The sequence below is a fragment of the Falco naumanni genome, chromosome 8 (assembly GCF_017639655.2).
Source record: "Falco naumanni isolate bFalNau1 chromosome 8, bFalNau1.pat, whole genome shotgun sequence".
NCBI classification, from domain to species: Eukaryota; Metazoa; Chordata; class Aves; order Falconiformes; family Falconidae; genus Falco; species Falco naumanni.
Genome location: NC_054061.1, coordinates 8,426,314 through 8,446,081, shown reverse-complemented (window position 1 = coordinate 8,446,081; position 19,768 = coordinate 8,426,314). Strand labels below are relative to the sequence as shown.

General features: G+C 46.6%; 1 protein-coding gene across 1 annotated transcript in view; it reads right to left on the bottom strand.

Moving 5' to 3' along the window:
- Positions 1 to 15,942, bottom strand: part of SGCD (sarcoglycan delta) — a 341,209-nt gene extending 325,267 nt beyond the window's left edge. Inside the window, exon 1 of the mRNA XM_040604641.1 lies at positions 15,841 to 15,942. The gene's annotated coding sequence lies outside the window, so the exon portion shown is untranslated. The remainder of the gene's footprint in view (positions 1 to 15,840) is intronic.
- Positions 15,943 to 19,768: the final 3,826 nt, after the last annotated feature.

Sequence of the window (19,768 nt, the reverse complement as noted above, 5' to 3'; positions counted from 1 at the left end):
AAAACAAAAATAAAGAGGCAAAACAAAAATAAAGAGGCAAAACAAAAATAAAGAGGCAAAACAAAAATAAAGAGGCAAAACAAAAATAAAGAGGCAAAACAAAAATAAAGAGGCAAAACAAAAATAAAGAGGCAAAACAAAAATAAAGAGGCAAAACAAAAATAAAGAGGCAAAACAAAAATAAAGAGGCAAAACAAAAATAAAGAGGCAAAACAAAAATAAAGAGGCAAAACAAAAATAAACTACAGCTAATTAATTCCTGTACATGGTAAGTAAATCTACTATGGGGCTCCATCTAGCAGAGTTCTTGTGTCTGGAAATCAAAGCATGACCCACAAATGGAAACAAGATGCAATTTTTAGTACAGAGGAAAGTGCTTCTATCTTCACTTTGCTTAGGTAGATCTTCCATCACTTGAACCCATTACCCATATCCATTACCACTGACTAATCCTGGATAATTTTCAAAAAGAAAAAAAAATTAAAAAAATAAAAAAAGAGGAAGAAAGAGGGGAAGCGGTGTTTTCAGAGACACAAAAGGGAGAAGAGGTGGCAAATCAATTCCATCTAGGCAGCCAGGTTAAACACTCAAATCAGGAACCTCAATTCCTCACATACAAGGAGAGAATCAGACTCTGAATTCAGAGCTCTGAAGCACCCCGTGGAGGCTCCAGTGACTGTGTGTGGCCTTCAGGCTCCCAAATTAGACACCTGAATTTGGATGAGACTACAGCTATCTGTTGTCTAATTTTTAGTTAACACTATGGGAAAGCGGACACCTAATATTGCTGTAAATTTTTTGCTTAACTAGAGCAACAGCAGTCTCAGGAGGTTTTTATCATTTTTGGAGAAGGTGATGCCCTAAGTACACGAGACGCTGAACCATCTACAAGCTTACAGTCAAAATTTACTATCTGCAGCATGCTATATTCATATACTTGGTATTTCAGCATCTAAAATTAATATAGATATAGGAAGAGATACATCTTTGCTATAAACACGGACAGAGCAGACTCATGCCAACAGGACGTGTGCAAACAAACCCACAGAAGTTGTTTTAAAGGTATCTATGCAAATCCCATCGATGACTTTTTTGCAGATTCCATGTTTGCTTGTTTCTGTCCTTGCACATCTATCCTTTGAAACAAGTCTCCTGTTATCGGTCAACTTAAAAAGCAAAGACCAAAATCTTGCCTCTCCCCTGCTAACGAAAACTCTCTTAAGCATAGCAGTTCTTGAAAAAGAGTATTAAAGTGTCTGAACTTGCACATAACTCTCACTGGACTTTATCTGGTACAGTGTACTGTCAGAAAGCAGAAAATGCAGGTTGGTCTCACATTATCTGTAATAAGACAGACAGTCCTTCACTTTAACAAGGTACCACTGCCAGCATCAGCCCTGCTGTGTAAAATCCCGCTGCAATGATTCTGTTATTTACACAAGTGCAATGCAACCCAACGAGGTCGGACATGATCGAAGGCACCTTCCAGCAGCTGGCACAGGGTGCACATTCACGCAACACCTCGGAGAAGCAGCTTACAGCTCACACAGCCCACCCCAAGGCAGCTGTCCCGGCACTGCCCCAGCCCTGCAGCAAGCACACGCACGGCTGTGCAGCCCTGCATGATTACTTCAAAGAGAGAAATCAAACCATTTCAACGATGGCAATAAGACTTCAGTGATTTCTCCCCAGCTGAAGTGTTTAAATTTTTCCATCTGCCACCGCAAGGCGGATGAAGTGAAGCTGGGTGGTTTCTTCACACAAAGAGATGCCAACGTTCCCGGGACCCATCCCTCCTCCCAGTCACTGCAGCACCAGCAGGGGTTAAGCAACACGAACCAACCGGACAATCAACCCTACAAACCCAAAGCGGGCCCTCGATCGCTGCAAACGGAGCAACAGGTCACTGCTCTCTCAGCTTCCACGCAGCTCTCCACCTCCCCAGAACCGGGTGCGCTGCCCACCGTCGTTCCTCTGACACACGCTTCTAACGGACCTCGCTCCAGAACCTCCGCACCTCACGCCTTACCTCCACCCGCACACGGTGCTTCACCCCCCAGTACAAACAGCTAATTAAACTAGCGGTCATCTGTATGGGGAATCATTTCGGCAATTCGGTCTGGAATGAAATGGAGCAGATGAGCATCGGCTGGCTGGAAGCACAAAAAGCGTGCTGACGAGCGCAGGTTTGTCTGTATCTTGAGCTCAGCTGAACTTGTGATCCACAACGGCCTCTTGCTAGCTTTCTTTCCATCTAGCTGTCTTTGGAAATTCATTTAAAACAAACCCATGACTCCCTCTAAGGTGCTGAGGCAAAGCAGGAATGCAAACACGAGAAAGCTCTAGCAACTCAGATGCACGGAGGAAAATTGAAATAATCTTTTGCTGCCACCAGATTAAGGCATCTGCAACTGGAAAGATGCTCCGTGGAGCAGCCACCTGTTTGGAAAAAAAAAAAAAAACAACCCTAGGCTTGAATTTCAGGTGCTGTAAGACACATTGAGCAATGCCACTAGGCTGCTTGAGTCGCAGCCACAGGGACCTGGCACAGCAAGGAGTGACCAGAGCCATCTCTCTGTTTTGGGGGGACAGCAGGACAGCAACACAGGCAGTTTGCATTTGGAAACTCCAGTCCTGCCACCAGAAGCAATGCCACAGAACACGTCAAGTTACTTCCAGATTCAGGGCTCTGCCTTCCTGGGACCAGATAACTGGAATTGTGGAAATTCTATTTCTTTCAGCTGCCACTGCCCCAAGACAGCTCATGACTGAGATCACAGCTGCTCCACAAGACAAAAGCTGGTTTGTTTTCAACGGCAGGTGTGCAACTGAGGCACAGCAAATCCCAGAAATAATGGAATGAAGAACAACAAAATTAAGTGTAGCCCATGTCTCATCATTAGAAGGACAATATGTCCTTCTACCACAAATGCCCCTTTTTAATGCAGTGTCACCATCGAGGACCAGACAGAAAATTTTTCACGAGACAAAATTTGGAGACATGCTGATTTACACCTGACGGTCCTGTAACCGCTGGGCAAGACTTTCCCCACCTTCAGTGACCAAGATGACAATCTAGCAAGTAAATGCTTTCTGCTGCTACAGCAGAGAGGCTTGACAGCTCTAGTAGCCTTGGGACATAAGGTCACAAGAGACATGTACCCACCACGATCTGGTGCTTCAGGGGAGACCAAGAGCACAAAACCAAAGCAAGGATTTGGGAATGCCAGCCAGCCCCTTCTGAGGTGGGTATTTGTGAGGACTATAGTTTTCTCCCACTGGTTTTTATTACAAGACTTGACATATATATTTCAGACTCTCCTGCTGAGAACATAGATAAGCCTCTAACGTTAAATTTTCCATAAAACAGAGTTACAATACAAGGCTAGTGACAAATGCTGGCATCAGAAGCCTGCAATACTGCTATGCTGATAGGGGTTTGTAGAGCAATGAACAAAGATGTAGAGAGTAAAATAAAAGCCTCTTATTTTCCCAACTTGCAGGTTTATTTCCAGAAACTTTAAAATGCGAAACACTCATTAAAGTTCCTTTGCTGGGCATGCAGATAGCCCTATGTCTTGATACTTCGACAACACTTGGTTTCAGTCAACATTAGTTCTAGTGTTCGATTTATTCCTCACAATAAATAAATTATTAAAGCTTATTACCATTGATTAAGTCTGTCTTGCAAACCTCAGGGCACCGCTTTGAAAATGTCGACGGTGAAGTGCAGCAGCGTCACACAGTGTAACACAGCGACACGGTGACGTGATCAGCGACAGGGATGCATCGTTTTCTTGATTTCTGATTCTGACCCCACCACTGAACAAAGCTGGAACATTGCAGTTCAGAGCGAGACAGATAAAAAAGACCACAATACCCACAAAAACTTATGTAAAACATATCCCACTTCTTTCACTGGCTCTCCACAGTTGAGCATTCCATAAAAAAAGCCCAATGTTCAAAGACACAGACCACTGAGTTTAACTTCAATACAGGAAAAATTGATAGAAAATATAATAGAGAATAGAATCAGCAGGTGCATTATATACGCAGGAAGAGTCAGATATTTTGCAGACAGCAGTCAAGCACAACAAATCTGTTAGACTTTCCTGAAGGGGTTTACAAGCATGAGAATAAGGTGACACGGTATGAGGGATACGCACACAGCTGATGCAGCACATATGGCTCTTCCCAAACCCTTCAGCAAAGAGTCTCAAAGAATCTTAGAAAGAGCCTAAAAAAAAAGGTAGGCTATGGTGGGACAGCAAGAAAGGACGTCTTAATGATCAACAACTGGATTTAAAAGAAAAACAAAAAACAAAACAAAACAAAAAAAAACCAAACAAACCACAACACCAGAAATAAAGGAAAGAATACAGGAACATTTCTCACGATGATGGAAGGTTTAGGCACCATCTCAGCATCTGTGCTGAGACCCACACCAGTCCATATACCCATTGATGCTCTGAGCAGGGGGGAGGGAGGTAATGAAGTACCAAACTTCACTGACAAAACAGAATGATTAAGAGTAGGCAAAATTACAACTGACATGAAAGCTGCAAAAGAGCCTCAAGACACTGAGATTGGACAGCAAAATGACAGAGTAAATTAAATGTTAATAAATGCAAAATATTGCACTGAAAAAAAGGGAGCATAACTGTCCACACAGACTGACAGGCTCCGAATTAACTGTTCTAGTGCAGAAAAGAGATGTAGTCATTACAGACAGTTTTCTGGAAAAACATCAGCGCAGCAGCAACCAAAAAAAAAGCAAACGTTTTCAGAACTTTTCAGGAAAGATATCGAGATTGAAATACAAAATAACATTACAGCACAAAATAAACTCATGATTTATCTGCATCTTAAAAATGCATAGATTTCTGGTTATCCCATCTTTGAAAGAAAACATATGAAGACATGCAACAGTGATGCATCACAAGAGCAGAATTATTTCTAAATAGCGAAAAGCCTTAGATGTTAAGAATGAATCAAAAGTAGGAAAACATTGGGGCTCTACAGCTTGAAGAAGGGTCAAACCATCCAGGACTGATAAATACTGCATATCTCAGCATGCTGGGCTATGCGAGCCCTCCGTCTGACCACCCAAGTCGTTCTTACTTCCTTGTGAGGCCAAGGACATCGTAAAGACAGTTTCTGTTTTCTTGTGAAGTGTTAGTAAGATAAGCCAGAGTATGTTTAGATAAATTGTATTCATTGGGCCCAGATCTGTAAGAGACACTTCTCTGATTTTCATCTGCCCTGGAAGCAAAGATATTAAATAAACAGTTAAACATTCGGCTCACAACCTGCCACAAAATTTTACCTTTGGTCTTATTAGGGCAACAAATGGGAACTAGCGTATGAGGCTTGAAATTATGGAGTAGACTAGATTCAAGTTGCTTCTTAAGTTAAACAAACAAACAAAACCATCCAGAGCCACCTGTGCCATCTGCCATCCCAAAAGGGTGGATCCAAGTCCACCTGGACACTGTATTTTTCTATTTCCATCTGAAAAGCCACATGTTCTATACTTTCCCCTTTACAGGCTGCAAGAAAAAGCAACTTTTGTTGAGTATACCTAGCAAGTACTAAACACAGCGCTGAACAGACACATCTACAGCACCAGGTATTACACACAGGTTGGGTTAGAGCACCCCGAGTCCATCTGACAATATATGCTGTTGTAGCCCAAAGACACGGGTCCAAGCTGGCTGAAAAGCCAAGTTCAAACAGATTAAAAGTTATAAGCATGGGTTCAAGCAGGTCAGAAGCCCCCCATAAGTGGAGGAAAATGGAAGGGCAAAAAATAAAAGAAGTATTTTGATCCCTTGCATAGCACAAGCAGCATATGAAGACGAAGGGGGTTTGTGTCATTCGTCATAAAAAAGCCTCTTCCCACCTTAAAACCAGTCCCTGTTCTCCCAAGTTAAGCAATGGGTCAGGATGGAGCCAGCCACTTGAGGCAGCTGCTCTGTTACACCATCACCAGCGCATCCATCTTCTGGCCCAAGCTCTGGAAGCAATACTTCCCACTGCCACCATACTCATGAACATGGTGGGAAAAGTTAACTACCAGCTGCTGAAGATGTAAAGTTTGGAGAAAACATTTCTGACATTTCAGTCCATTAACTGCTCCCATCTCTCAATGTCTCTTCTCTACCAACAAACCGAAATACAGCAGAATAACAAAATTCCTGACTTGCTGGATGTTCTGATGCTGAGAAAACTTTTACATAGAAAGTATTAATTCACTAAATCATGTAAGAATTCACTCCTCCACACTGCATCATTTCTCAAAATATTTGATGGAACAAATATATTTCCACGGTAGCAAATTAAAAGGGGCCACAGCCGCGGTTTTCAGAGCCACCCTGCGAGCAGTCTCCACCTCATTTTTAAAGCAGTTTCATTTCCTAAGTTAGGCAGCTTCACTATCCGAAACAGAGCAAAGACTACTGGAAACATACTCGCGTACTAAAACTAGTCATGGTGTGCTGCTTGGGTATCAAAAACCAGACGCTGCAGCTGTAAAGGCAGGCTCAAACACAGGGTAACCCACGCTTGGAGTTTAACAACAGTATGTGGTCTGGCTTTGGAAATATGTTGTAATATAACAGGGGGGAAGCAGGGACAAATGACACACAGCTCCCACCACCACGAGGAAGAAGAGAGCATCAGAGAAAGGTAAAGCAGGTTGCCCCCAAAGGTTCTGCTCTTCTCTCAGCCACTGATGTTCACTAAGCCATACTTCTGCTTGTACTTTCCCCACACATACCAGCTCAGCCTCACAGGCGCTATCCTGGGTTCCCTTTGGTTACAATAGAGACTCGTCTTCCTCAAACTTCAGTTCAGACCCTGCCTTTGCTACTGCAGTAGAAACCCCATGGCATCAGGGGACATCTGGGACCCACGGACACGCATCTGCCGCACCCCAGAGGTGTGGTTCACGTCCCCAAAGGCAACATCCCAGCATCAGCAGCAGAGACCCATCGCTGTGCAAATACAACAGCACAACAGTCGGCCCGTTTCAGCTGCCTGCATGCTCCTCAGGCATCCTCAGGCATTTCTCCTCAGGGAAGCTGGAGAGGGAAAATACTGCCGGTTGTCACCATCTCGACCGATGATTGTACCAGCAAAAAACACCCCAAAAAAACAAAAACAAACACCACAACCAAAACCAACCAACCAACCAAAGAAACCTACCACCCAAGCACACATCACCACCTAAGTAAAACACATTATTAGAAGTCTAACCAAACCACTATGGGGAACAAGATCTCAGTGTAGGACAATGCTGCAAGGAGCCCCCCAGGACACGCCACCGTGCAACACGCACACCCTGCCTGCCTCCTCCACCCTCTCACTGGAGCCACGGGACGTGAACCTCTCGTAACAGTGCTGTTGAAAAAAAGAACAATGGTGAAGTTTAATTGCAACATTTTTCTATTTCCGACTCAGCTGTAACAACTATACTATCCTCCATGTCAGTAATAAGAAGATTGTTAAATACGATACTTAAAATCATTCACCTCTGGCTTCACAAAGCTCTTTCAGGAAACATCCATTAACAGAAAACATCATTGCTGTAACACTCGGGAATTAGCGTGTAGGTGCTTTCCGTCTAAACAAGTAAAATGCTCACCTTCAAAATTACTTTCAAAGTGTGAAATTAAAGCACGTAACAGCACATCGCATCAGCGTGCATAAGGGTCCATGCCATAACTGTCGAAGAGATACCAGCCGGGGCAGAGGAATTTAAACCTGCCTGTTGCTCAGCCGCCAAGGAGCTCTGCTGCTGCAGCCAGACAGAACAAAGGGAATCAAAGAGAACAGGGGAAAAAGCATAACAACAGATTTGTTTTTTCAGACAATTCAACCAATACATCAAATCTTTTATTCACACCTTCAAAAACCATCATCTGTTGGTAATTAATTACTGCATGCCTGACTCCATTCCCGGTATTTTCATTGACACCAGCGGCAGTAGGATTGGCCTCTTCCCTTTTAGCTAAACTCAAACCTGTAACTTGCTCTTGAACATCTCATTCAGATCCGATATCTCCTTACAAGTATCCATTTCTGATAGAGCGCAAAATAATCAACCTATCAAAGCGCTGCAGTTTCATCATTATCCCCCCAGAATTAATCGTGTTTCAGTAGATGCAAGGCAAGCCTTTTGCCAGCACACCCTGTTAAGCAGGAACAGACAGAAGTGGATTTCCAAGTGCCTATACCGAAACAGTAATACAGCTAACGATTTTTCTGCAAAATGCTAGTGCAAGCTCCGTGAAGAAAACTGCAAAATAATTCAGCTATTCAGGACCAACACGTAAGCAGAAAACTGAGCAATACTCTGTACAGGACAGGATTCTCCTTTGGTCTTACTGAAACAGACTGAAAAATAGTCAGGTTAAATAAGATAATTTCTTGCTTTCAAGTTTATTTTGGATTCATTTCCTTGAGAACTCCAGTATACAAAGAAGATGAAAAGTGAAAGTTAGAATATCTGTAAAACTTGATAATGTAAAACTGCTAAAATTCAGGGTTACTGTTTTACCCGAGCATGCCAGTAACAACAGTGAATTTTATCCTCCTTCAATCAGATAGCGTAAGGTAGAAAATCCACTTACATGCCATTTATATCCATAAAATAAGTTGCAAGAGCAGCAAGGCTACCCATGCTGACACTCCAAAAGAAAGTTTATGCTTTCTGCATAAACAATTTTGTAATTCAAATATATATAGACAGAGAGAGCAGAGAGATTTACAGGTTATTTTTTAAGTCATGGAAAGGCTCTCATGCCCCATGCCACGGCCATGCATTTTGTACACGCACACGGCCAGCTCTCCGTGTAGCTGAGGCTTCACTCCCCAGCTCTGCTCTTCAGATGTCACACTTGCAACAGTCGAAAAGTCAGAATAAAAGCCGGCAGTTGCTGCAACGCAGTTTTGAAAGACTTCAAAAAGTTACTGGAGCAAGACAGACTACACAAGATTCTTCCCTAAGAAGTCAAGCTAGCAGCAGTTCAATAGCTCAAAACAGCTCTCGTTTAATTAGCTATTTGCTATGTATAAGAGAGGCTGTAGGAAGTGCCCAGTGCTGCATCCTCATTTGTGCTTTGCTGTGATCCATACAGCAGCAATTCAGTCCTGAGTGAAACAGAGCTCATTATCCAGCAGAGATGAACTCTCCTCAGGAGAGAGGTGTTCCTCCTGCTGTTAATAGCATCGGCTCGATACGATCGCCCCCACCGCCGGCTCCGAGCAGAGCACAGCTGATACGTGAAGGCGATACAGGCAGTTTGCGCACTGGGAAGGACCTGACAGAGCTGGGCTGGAAGCAAGGATGGAGATCAGCCTCCCACAGGAATGGAAATGCAGGCTCTTCGTAACTGGGCAGGTAAGATTTTGAAAGTAAACCCCGAGCTGGCTCTGGTTTGAATTTGTTTTCACAAGCCAGCGCAGAAGATGGGAAAGCCTTCCGCGGGAGGCTGGCTGTCCTCCCCGGCTCACAGGCACCTTTGGCTTTCTGATTAGCACATTCCACATTTGCCAGCTGGACACATTCCCTGTCTAAAAGAGGGGTAAGGCCCTTATCATCATCCCTTGCAGACCCTTGGCTCGTGCTTTAAAAGAACACTTCCATTTATTTAGAAAGGGTCCAGCACAGAGATGGGTCATGCTCTCCAACCAAGCCAGGGAGAGGGTTCGGAGCCCTGCTCCACTTAAACTGCCTCGCCCTACCAGGGTGAGTAGCTTCACCTGCTCTACCTACCAAAAGGCTCAGTAAATGGCACCGCATTGATCTCAGTGGTGTAGGAGCACCGATACCTGCTCTGAAGAGCAGAGCCCTGGAGCCGGCCGTGTCACACGCTGGGCTGGTGGCAGGCGGGGAATGAGCTGGGTCCCCCAACGCTACCTTAGTCGATCCAGCTGCAGGAACTTCCCATCCTTTTCTTCTCCTTCATGCTTATCATCATGCTTTTATCTGGCAGCATTTTAACAGCTGTTTTCTTATCACATTAAACTGACATCTCCAACAAAAAACAAATGTCTAATTCTCCTGGATTTCAGCACAGTATGCTGCAGGGGAGCAAATCTCTACTGAACCATACTGTCTATTTGCCTGAGCACAGATTTTACTCTTTAACCAAATACCTTTCCCATCCTTGAAAAAATATCAAATGAAAGAAAAAAAAAAAAAAAAAAAAAAAACAACTCTGTGACAATCTTTGGCTGAGACTTTCCCCCTCAAAAGACAGCAGGCCAGCCCTCCAGCCCGTGGCACAAACGGTACAGTGCCGGGGAAGCCAACAGAGCTCTGCTGACTTACGAGATCTGGCCTGAGGATGAGTCATGTGGATTACTTGCTGCTTGAATTTCAGCTAATTCAAGGCGTTTTGTTTTGTTTTGTTTTCCTTATCTCTGGATGCGCTGTAAAGCTTCAGCCGCTAAAGGCCAGCTCCATCATTTCTTCCTAAATATTCAGGAAAGCTCCTTGGACCTACGTGATTTTTTCAGGCGTGCAGCTTCTTGGATCCGGACACACCTTTTCTATTGCAGCCACCTACTCTGCCATCTGAAATAGTTCATTAACCTACAGATTAAGGCAGCTACTTTTGATCAGGAGGTGAAAAATCACAGCTTAGCTCTGAGCTTTAAAACAAGAAGGAAAGGCGGGGGACGACACACCAATCAGGGAGGGAGGGAGGCTTTGGGACTCCTTTTTCCCTGCCATCAGTCAGAGCGACATGGCTCTGGCTGCTGGCGGTTTTGGGTGCCTTGTGTGATACGGTCTGTTCTCCCTCTGCTGAGCAATCCAAGCACTACAGAGAGTAACGGAGCTGCCTTGCAGCAAGAGGTCCTTCAGTCCTGTCACTGTTGCAAGGGAACAAACTCTATTTCTCTGGCTAACACACACACACACAAAAAAAAAAAAAAAAAAAAAGGAAAAAATAGAAAACTAGCTTTGGAGCTGTGCTCAGCCCCGTGCTCCCCTGTCCCCGGCAGCGGCACGCACCGAGGCAGGCTGCGGCTGCCAGCTCAACCCCGGGGAGCACAGGGCTGCAGAGCCGTACCCGGCTGCCGCAAGCCCCCACAACACAAGTCCCTGCTCGCCTGCCCACACAGCACATCAGCTGGTGGCCAACCACTGCTATAGGCCAGGCACGGGCCATCCAGCGATGGAGCAGCCCTGGCTGTCACCTTTCCGAAGAAGAGATGAGCCTGTCTTGCTGCTCACCAGTCTTCCATACAAGGCACAGGTAAAACCACCGGACCATCATTTCAGCTGCTGGGGTGATCCTAGCAGGTCTTGCCTCATCCCAGCAGTGGACAACATCTCCCTGGACGTGGCCCAGCAGTGCTCTTCTGTGCTCACAGTGGCTCTCCAACACCCAACCTGACAAACCCTACCGCTCCCTTGGGACAAGCAGGGCTGATAGTAGCCACGCTACCATAACCCAGCAATACCAGCTACCACTTGAAAACGCATTAGACTCAGGGAGCCTTCTGTGCAGCACCAGATCTTTAAAACCATCATTAAATTAAAAGAATAAAAATAGTAAAACCCCAGCATCCATATCAGATTCTCCAGCTAAACTGTGGTGATGCTGAGCTTTCACAAAGTTTTCACCTCTGTAAGGAACCAGTATCCTCCTCTGCTAAGCAGCAGAGCAGATAATCACCCTAGTGCTCCATCTTCAGTGAAAAGCAAGTTTCTCCATTTCTCAAAGGTGAAAAAAAAAAAAAAGCCCAAACAAACAAACAAACAAAAGCACATTAAAACCCTCAACACCACATCTGTTATCACTAGCTCTACCGAAATGCAACAGACCAGCAGCTGAAAATATGTCAGAAATCAAGGGTGGAGGCGGGTAGGGGGTGGAGAAAAGACTAAAGGCTTGACCCCAGAATGGCCAGACTTCAGGTGTGACCCATTGCCTGGCAATGCCAATGGGGTCTTCCTGAACCATTTCAGAAGTTAGATACAAGCCATGTCCAGGTGGCTGTTATTAGGCTGCTATTGAGCACAGCTGATTATCTCAGAGGGGAAGAAAGAACAAAATTCAGAGGGAAAACACACAGGTGCACAAGTCATACTTACCCCAGCCCTTGATTAGTGGGCTGGGAAAAGCATTCTGTTTCTTTTCAATATTTAGCCCAAAACTGAAAAAAATACCAGCTTTCCCATAGGATCCTTCTTAAACCTGGGGAGAGGGGGAGTGTGAAAAGTAGTTCAGACCTAAGATTTCTCAAGGTTATTTAAAAAGACATCACAAAGTTCCTTACTGTGTTTAGTAACCTGCTACCCCAAAAAAAGTTAACAATATGTTTCCAAACTACTCCAGACATATTCAGCAAAAATCTGTTAAAATCAATGAGAGACAAGCTGTTAGCTGCACATTGTGCTGGGAAGCTGCAGATGAAACGTAGAAAACTCCAATGCTTTCACTCCACATCCAGAAATTCAAACTTTTTCAGTTACCTCATAAATCAAAGTTTGTCATGAAGCTACACCTAAAGTGCTATCTTGCCAAAACCTCTGGAAAAACATCAAGGAAGCTGTTAAAAAAAATTAAAATAATAATACAATCACTAGGGAAACACTTCCCGGGTGAGGAACCATGGGCTGGTGCAAATCCTGCCTCAGTTACCGCTCTGAGGGCCCATGGTACTGAGGCAGATCCGCTGGGGGCCAGAGACAAACGGGTATCCCAAGGGGGACAGTGTGTGAGTGTTTAGACTGAGATACTTCCCCCTTCAAGCACACCTAAGGGACTCAATATAAACTAATAACAGAGCCCGAGACTCTCACAAATGAAATAAAATCAGGAGTAGACAACGGAGAAAGTTAATTTTTCACCTAGAGAACCGCAGTGTTAGAAGATTGCCCTGGAGGTTTTAATCAATGCAAGTGAATCTTTTATATTTTTCTCCACTATTCCCAAAATAAGTCAATAAGATGCCAGCACTTTCTCAGCACAGAGTGACCATTTCCCAGCAAGCCTGAGTTCGAGTCTTTACCAAAAGAACTAAAGAAATGCATTATGATTTCAAAGAAAAATAGCACGCAAGGGAACAGAAGCAGCAGGATAACCTTATGAGGCATGGTAGGTTTTCAGAAAAACTTTTTTACTTCTTTTACTCTTGAGGTTTATTAGAAGCAAACAAAGACTAGTCTAACCAGACATTGCCTGTGCACAAATACACCTGCAGCTACCCTGGCCCTTAAGAACAGCAAAACATTTGAAAATGCACACCACCATCAGATACTATTTGAAGGCATTTCCAGATCCAGAACCTCCTCCCCCGTGAAAGCACCTACCTCTCCATCTTCATCACAGGTGACACGAAACCCCCTACGTATTCAAGCAACTTCTGCTGCACCCATCTAATAACCCGCTGTCTAAAGGCTCCGTGCATGTGTACTGTGTCCGCACACATCACCTTGAATAAAGGGCAACAGACCACACTGAGCAACAAACTTCTAGATAATTATCAACACCTGAATAAATGGCACTGCCTGTCTGAAGGTTTGCATACAGACTCTCTCTTGGCCAAACTAAAGGAAGGCAAGGAGCTTTCTCAAGTCACAAGTCAACTTACAATCCCACCTTCAGCCAGAGCCTGGATAATCTGTTTCTCTAAGCATTAAAAAAAAAAAAAAAGTCTCTCCATAATTTCCTCTTTGTAATACTCAGTATGAATACACAAAACAAAAGAGCTGTCACTTCTTATGTTTTAAAAGCTTTAGGCAAAATTAGCTATTCTAAGTTACCTGCAAAAGCAAAGAGGTGCAAATGAGAAACATCAGGGCATACATCCATGATTCTTCAAACAAAGTGTTGGAAGTTTCCAGAAGGCACAATAAGGATACAGTCAACATCCTCAGTGCACTCCAACACAAGAATTCCAAGGACTTCAAGGGGCAAAGACAAAGGTAATTTTTCAGTGGAACCCAGAACATTGCAACAGCTGTACCTATGCTAATCAAAGGGCTTAGAAGCAAAGTTCAGGCACTGTATTACTGAGAGGTGATGCTCTCAGAAAAGCTTTTACTAAAAGGAATCTGTCTAGCTTGTTTCAAAATGATGACTCTTATTTTTCCATTTATCAGTATAATTTCCTCCTCAAACCGGCATTCAAAAACATAGCTCTTCCTCGGGGGGGGGGGGGGGGGGGGGGGGGGGAAGGTGGATTCTCAACTAATATACATCAGTATGAGAAGTCAGTGCCATTATGTTATTTTATGCCAAATGAAACATGACCAAGATTTCTCTCCTTCAAGATGAAGCTGGGGCAATTATGGTCATTTATAGCAGATGCCAGTCCTCGCAGCACAGGGCACGAGAGCTCGTTCCCATGCCTGTGTAATGTCACCGAGTAAATCTATCTGCTAGCAGGAGGAGGACTCCGTTCAGCACACCAATGTAGTAACGTCACCGGCTGACCTATTCTGCCCACCACACAGCGGAGAGTTGTTCATTTTTCTTTTCAATGAGACACTACGCGAGTGTTGATTTAATGGTTCATTTATCAACCCCTCTGAATATTAAGCAATTCATTTTGACTTAATTTGGACAATTCAATTTCACCCATCCTTTCTCCCCTTGAAAAATGCGAATTGCTGTCTAGGGAGAAGCTGTTTTAAAAGTTGACTTAACAGGAAGTACTTGGATCCATGGATTTTATACCCTTTCATAGCCTGATATATATTTTATCTGATTTTTTTTCTTTGTCTTTCACACATTATACCCGAAATTCACAAATGCTAAATTAAAGATACTTGAATGAGCGTTCTTGACACTGCAGACCAAAATGCATCTTCTGCAGTACTAGCTACTCCCGAAGACGACCACCAGAAAATTAAGTGCATTGTCAATACAACCAACAAGCCTATGAAAATCTGTAATACTTAGGGAAAGGAGCTTCTCACTGAAATTCCATTACTTCTCTGAGAAAGTTCTGTTACTGGATACACTTCCCCAATAGGGAAAAAAAAAAAAAAAAAAAAAAAAAAAAAAAAAAAAAAAAAACAAAACACCACCACCAATGCAGGAAACACTTGTGCTTTAGCCTCGCCTGGAAGCGGTGCGCGGTACCCAGAAGTTTGCATCCCGGCGGGCGCCCAGGGCGACGCGCAAGCCCCGCTGCGGGGCTGGGCTGGCTCCGGCGCGGCTGCCCGGGACCTGTCCCGCCACCGACCGGCGGCGGCGGCTCCGCGGGACCCACCGGGGGTCGCCGCACCCCCCGCACCTGTTGGTCACCCCCGAGGAACCCAGCCGCATCCCTCGCCCAGCCAGGCGCTCCCACGGATTTTATCTCCCCCCCCCCCGCCCCCGGATCCAGCCAGATTCCTGCCTCCTTCCACCTGCTGCTCCCGGGGGGCTGAATCCTCCGCTCCGCAGCACCCGCACGCTTTTAACGTTCTGCTCATCGGCTCCGTCCCACCGCTCACCCCGGTCCCCGGCAGCACCCCCGGCGGGTCACTTCCCAAAGTCCCCTCCCCACGGCCGTGACCGCACGGCCCCGGGAGCCTCGCCCACCCACCAGGCACAGCACAGCCCCCCCCGCACCGCTCAGCCGAGCCTTCCGGAGGGCCCGGCAGCATCCTCCCGCCGCAAACGGCCACTTTTCCCTCCGGCGATGCGAACCCGGAGCCACGGCGCCGCGAGGGAGGGATGCGCGGGGCCGCGGCGGGGGAACCCGGCGGGGGGGAACCGGCGGGACGCGGCTCCCCGCGAAGGGCAGCTCCGGCCGGAGCCCGAAACTCCGCCAAGTGCGAGAGCGGGGCCGGGCCGGGCAGAGCCGCTCGGGGCCCGCGGCGGCACTCACCTGGGCGGCGGGGCGGGTCGGCCCCTCAGGAGATCATGCCGGCGGGGCCGCCGGGGCGGGAGCGCGGGGCCGGCGGCGGAGCGGCTCCTCCGGCAGCGGGGGGCGCGGCGCTGCCTCACGCCGCGGCGCAGAGCCGCGCGCCTCCGACACGCGGCCGCGGCGCCCCGGCCCCGGGGAGGGGGGGGGGGGGGCGGGGCGGGACCGGCTGTGCCCGCCCCGCCCCGCCCCGCCCGGCCGCGCCCACCTCCCCGGGGCCGCGCCGCTGCCCGCCGCCGCGTCGCCTCGGCTGTCCGCCCTTGTCCCCCCTGTACCTTTCTCCTGTCCCCCCGCGTGCTTCACTTCGCGCCGCCCCCTCCCCTTTCCCCATCCCCCTTTTTCCTGAACCCCCTTTTCCCACCGCCTCCCCCCTTTCCCCCCCACCGTTCTTCTCCCTTCCTCCTCCTTTCCCCCCGCGTGCCTCACTTCTCGCCGCTCCCTCCCCTTTTCCCATCCCCCTTTTTCCTGACCCCCCTTTTCCCGCCGCCTCCCCCATTTCCTCCCATGTTTCTTCTCACCATCCCCTCCTGGTTTCCCCCACCTTTTATTTCTTTCTCCTTTCAGCCCACTTGCCTCCCTTGCCCCCCACATTCCTCATTTCTCCCCTTCTCGCCATCCCCTCCCATTTTCCCACCCCCCCTTTTTCCTGCCCCCCTTTTCCCATCACCTCCCCCATTTCCCTACATATTTCTTCTCCCTTCCTCCTTTCCCAATTTTTTTTTTATCCTCTTCCTTTTCCCCGTTCCTCTTCCTTTTCCCCATCCCTCTTTCTACCAAAGCCTTTCAGCAAAGTGGCCAACAGCCAAGCAGCCTCATCCCCCAAGACGCCGGCCAGGGGCCGGGGGGAGCAGCTGGCCCCGGGAGGAGCAGGCAGCAGCACCCCCGATGTGCAGCACCCACACCCCACATCAGCCCCCCAGGACCTGGCCGGACCCGACCCAGGCATGGCTGGCGCAGGAGGGCACCGCCAGGGCCACCCTTCCCTGCTGCCCTTGGCAGGGTTAAAATAAGCTGGTGCAGTTTTTCCAAAGGATCCAGCAAAAATCAGGGATGCAAGGTTTAGCGTGCACTGAATCCCGAGCAGCCCACCCTGCTTCTGGCAGCGCTGGCATGCCCCCAGCACCCCAGCACCCCAGCACCCCAGCACCCCAGCACCCCAGCACCCCAGCACCCCAGCCCTTGGGTCCAGCCGGTCCCCGAGTGCCCAGCCCATACAGCACCACGGCGGCAGCAGGCGCTCAGCTCTCCGGCGTGTGGGAAGGGGGTTCAATATCAACATGGCTCGTTTTCCCATTGAGTTTTCCATGTTGGAGGGGGGAGGGGGCGTGGTGGAAATAGATTTTTCTACCTTAAAAAGTTGGTTGTTCTGCCGCTATACTCAAATGTTTTGGTTTTACCAGATGGCCACGAATGCTTTCCTTCCACATTTTATTCTGAAGCTAAGGATCAAGGTAAAAAATTGAAAGAGTTTGCAATAAACTCAGTAGCTACTGACCTGGTTGCCAGGAGAGGTTATCCTTGCATTCTTGGAGAACTCGTCCACCACGTGCCCTCTTGCTGCTCTTCCCTCCTCTCTGTGAGCCCCAGCCACTCACTGCCCCTAAAATTCCAACAGAGTGTCGGGGGTTGGTTCATCGGAGGTCTGTAAAGCCACTACCCAACTAAATGACATTAAGGAGGGGGTATAGTTAAAAAACATAAACCTAAGCTGAGGATGTCACCCTGCTTCAGATCTCCTTCCCTCTCTCCAATTTAAGGACTTGAGTTTTTTTCTTTTCTGAGGAAGAGGAATGATGAACCCTGGAATGACTTAAACAGAACTATGGCTGCACAAATCACAGGGATTGCTCCTGTCAATTTAATTGAGTTGTTACTATTAGACTATAAAGTTAATCATTGGCAGAATAGAAATTTTATTCTCACAGAAGTTTATCAGGAGTTGGTTGTGGTCCTTTTCCTTTGTGAGTCACCGAGTTGCTGCTGTGCCACTGAACCTCCTATCCCTAAATCAGCAACCAGATAAAAGGAAATGAAGTATTAAAAAAACTGATTAACTAGCAAGAAGTTTCTTTCTCCCATCTCAGTATCCCGCAGTTTGAAGGCCTAGCAAAGCTGTTTTCTTGCCATACACACACACGTAGGTTATATGGAAAATTTCTGTGTTCGTCTCATCTCCAGCTACCAAAAAAGTGAAAGTACTGAAGAAATTTGACGGACCAAAAGAAAATAAAAGCACATCAGCAAAACTGGGAAGTATCAAGCACTGTAAATTTCAAGCCAGGCCAGCAAGAGAATTGACCTATGGCTCATCATTTTCATTTTTGTTATTCTTTTAATTTTTCGTACTTCCCTGCTGCAAATTTGTGACTGTTGCTGTCCTTCGTTTGCACTGACTTGCACTGTGTGCTGGATCCAGTTGGCCAGCGATGGCAAGGAATGCTAATTCCATTTAGTTACCGGAAAAAAAGCCATAAAAACAAATATGTTTCCCTAAGGCCCCAGCCCAGAGTGATGAAAAATCCAGACCAACAAACATATTTTGTTAAAATCAGTCTTAAGTGTCATCTCTTTTCCCACAGAAAAAAAAAAAAAAAGTGGGAAAAGAGTATACTAGGCAAACTGAAATAGGAATGATGGACCATTTCCAGCGCTGGTAATTGCATCCCAGATATACCCCCAGAACCGGGCAAGGAGTGACAGCCTCCACCCCAGAACTGGGCAAGGAGTGACAGCCTCCACCCCAGAACTGGGCAAGCCCTAATCACATTTCAGATGTGCCACGAGCACGAGCACACACAAATGCCGTAGGGCCATAGCTAAGATTATTTAAAGTTATGGGGTCAGTGACAGCAGCAGCTGCTGCTCCTGACCTCAAGGGAATCACGGTTCCAGTTAACGCAAACTCTTGGCCTCCCGTTTCTTATTGGGACTCACTGGGAGGCAAGCTGTTCTTGGAGCTGCTGCGGTGAGTTCCCAGTGCTGTACCGGGCACAGGCAGCAGCGGCTGCAGGGCCAGAGGGAAAGGCAGTGCAGGCAACGATGAAGTAACTTCTCCTGTCAGAGATGACTCTACTTATTTTCCCTGCCTTTAGAAACGAACAGCTGCTGCTCAGGTTTGCCAGCACCCAGCACTCAAAAACTGTGAGTGAGAGACTCAGAAATAGGGTGTTTGTCTGTAAAACAGTCTAATGTTGATGGGGAAAAAAAAATACTCCCTTTATTCAGCTTGTCATTACTAAGTCTGCAGGGATCATTTTTTTAAGCTTTTTTCCTTAGTTCATGAGGAGCAGAGATCCAGTCACCTTTATTATTTTTTTTATATATTTTTTTTAAAATGAATGCTGGGATTCTAACAGAATCAACTAATTCCAGGAGCTGAGGCTTCAAGATAAAAAGAAAAGTATACCATGTTGCAAAGCTCACAATGCAATCTCATTGCATTGGCACTGGCAGAGGTTCACTTGGCTCTGGAAATAATAAAGTGGGAGACTGAAATGACAAACAAACCGGAGATCCAAACCGAAGTATCACCAGGGAATGCAAAGCAGATGGCCAGCTAAAGAAGACCAGCCCAAAGAATCGCTACAGTCTTTGCAGGATGATTACCGACAACATCCACCCTGGTGGCCTCCTTCCTCTGAGCTTGCCTGGCATGTTTTGCATCTTGATGTCCTTATCATGAATTATTATTAAGAGGAGTAAACAAGCTGGAGAGTCCTCTCAATTGCAAATCATTTGTGCACTCTCATAGTAAATAAGGAGATTCAAGAGCATTGGAGAGCCTGCACGAGGGTCACAGGAACAGCTCTACATTTCTATGCCATGTTGGGCTTGCATGGCTTTAACCGGTCATTTAGCTATCACCAAGATAACATCGGTATGTGCTTTCAGG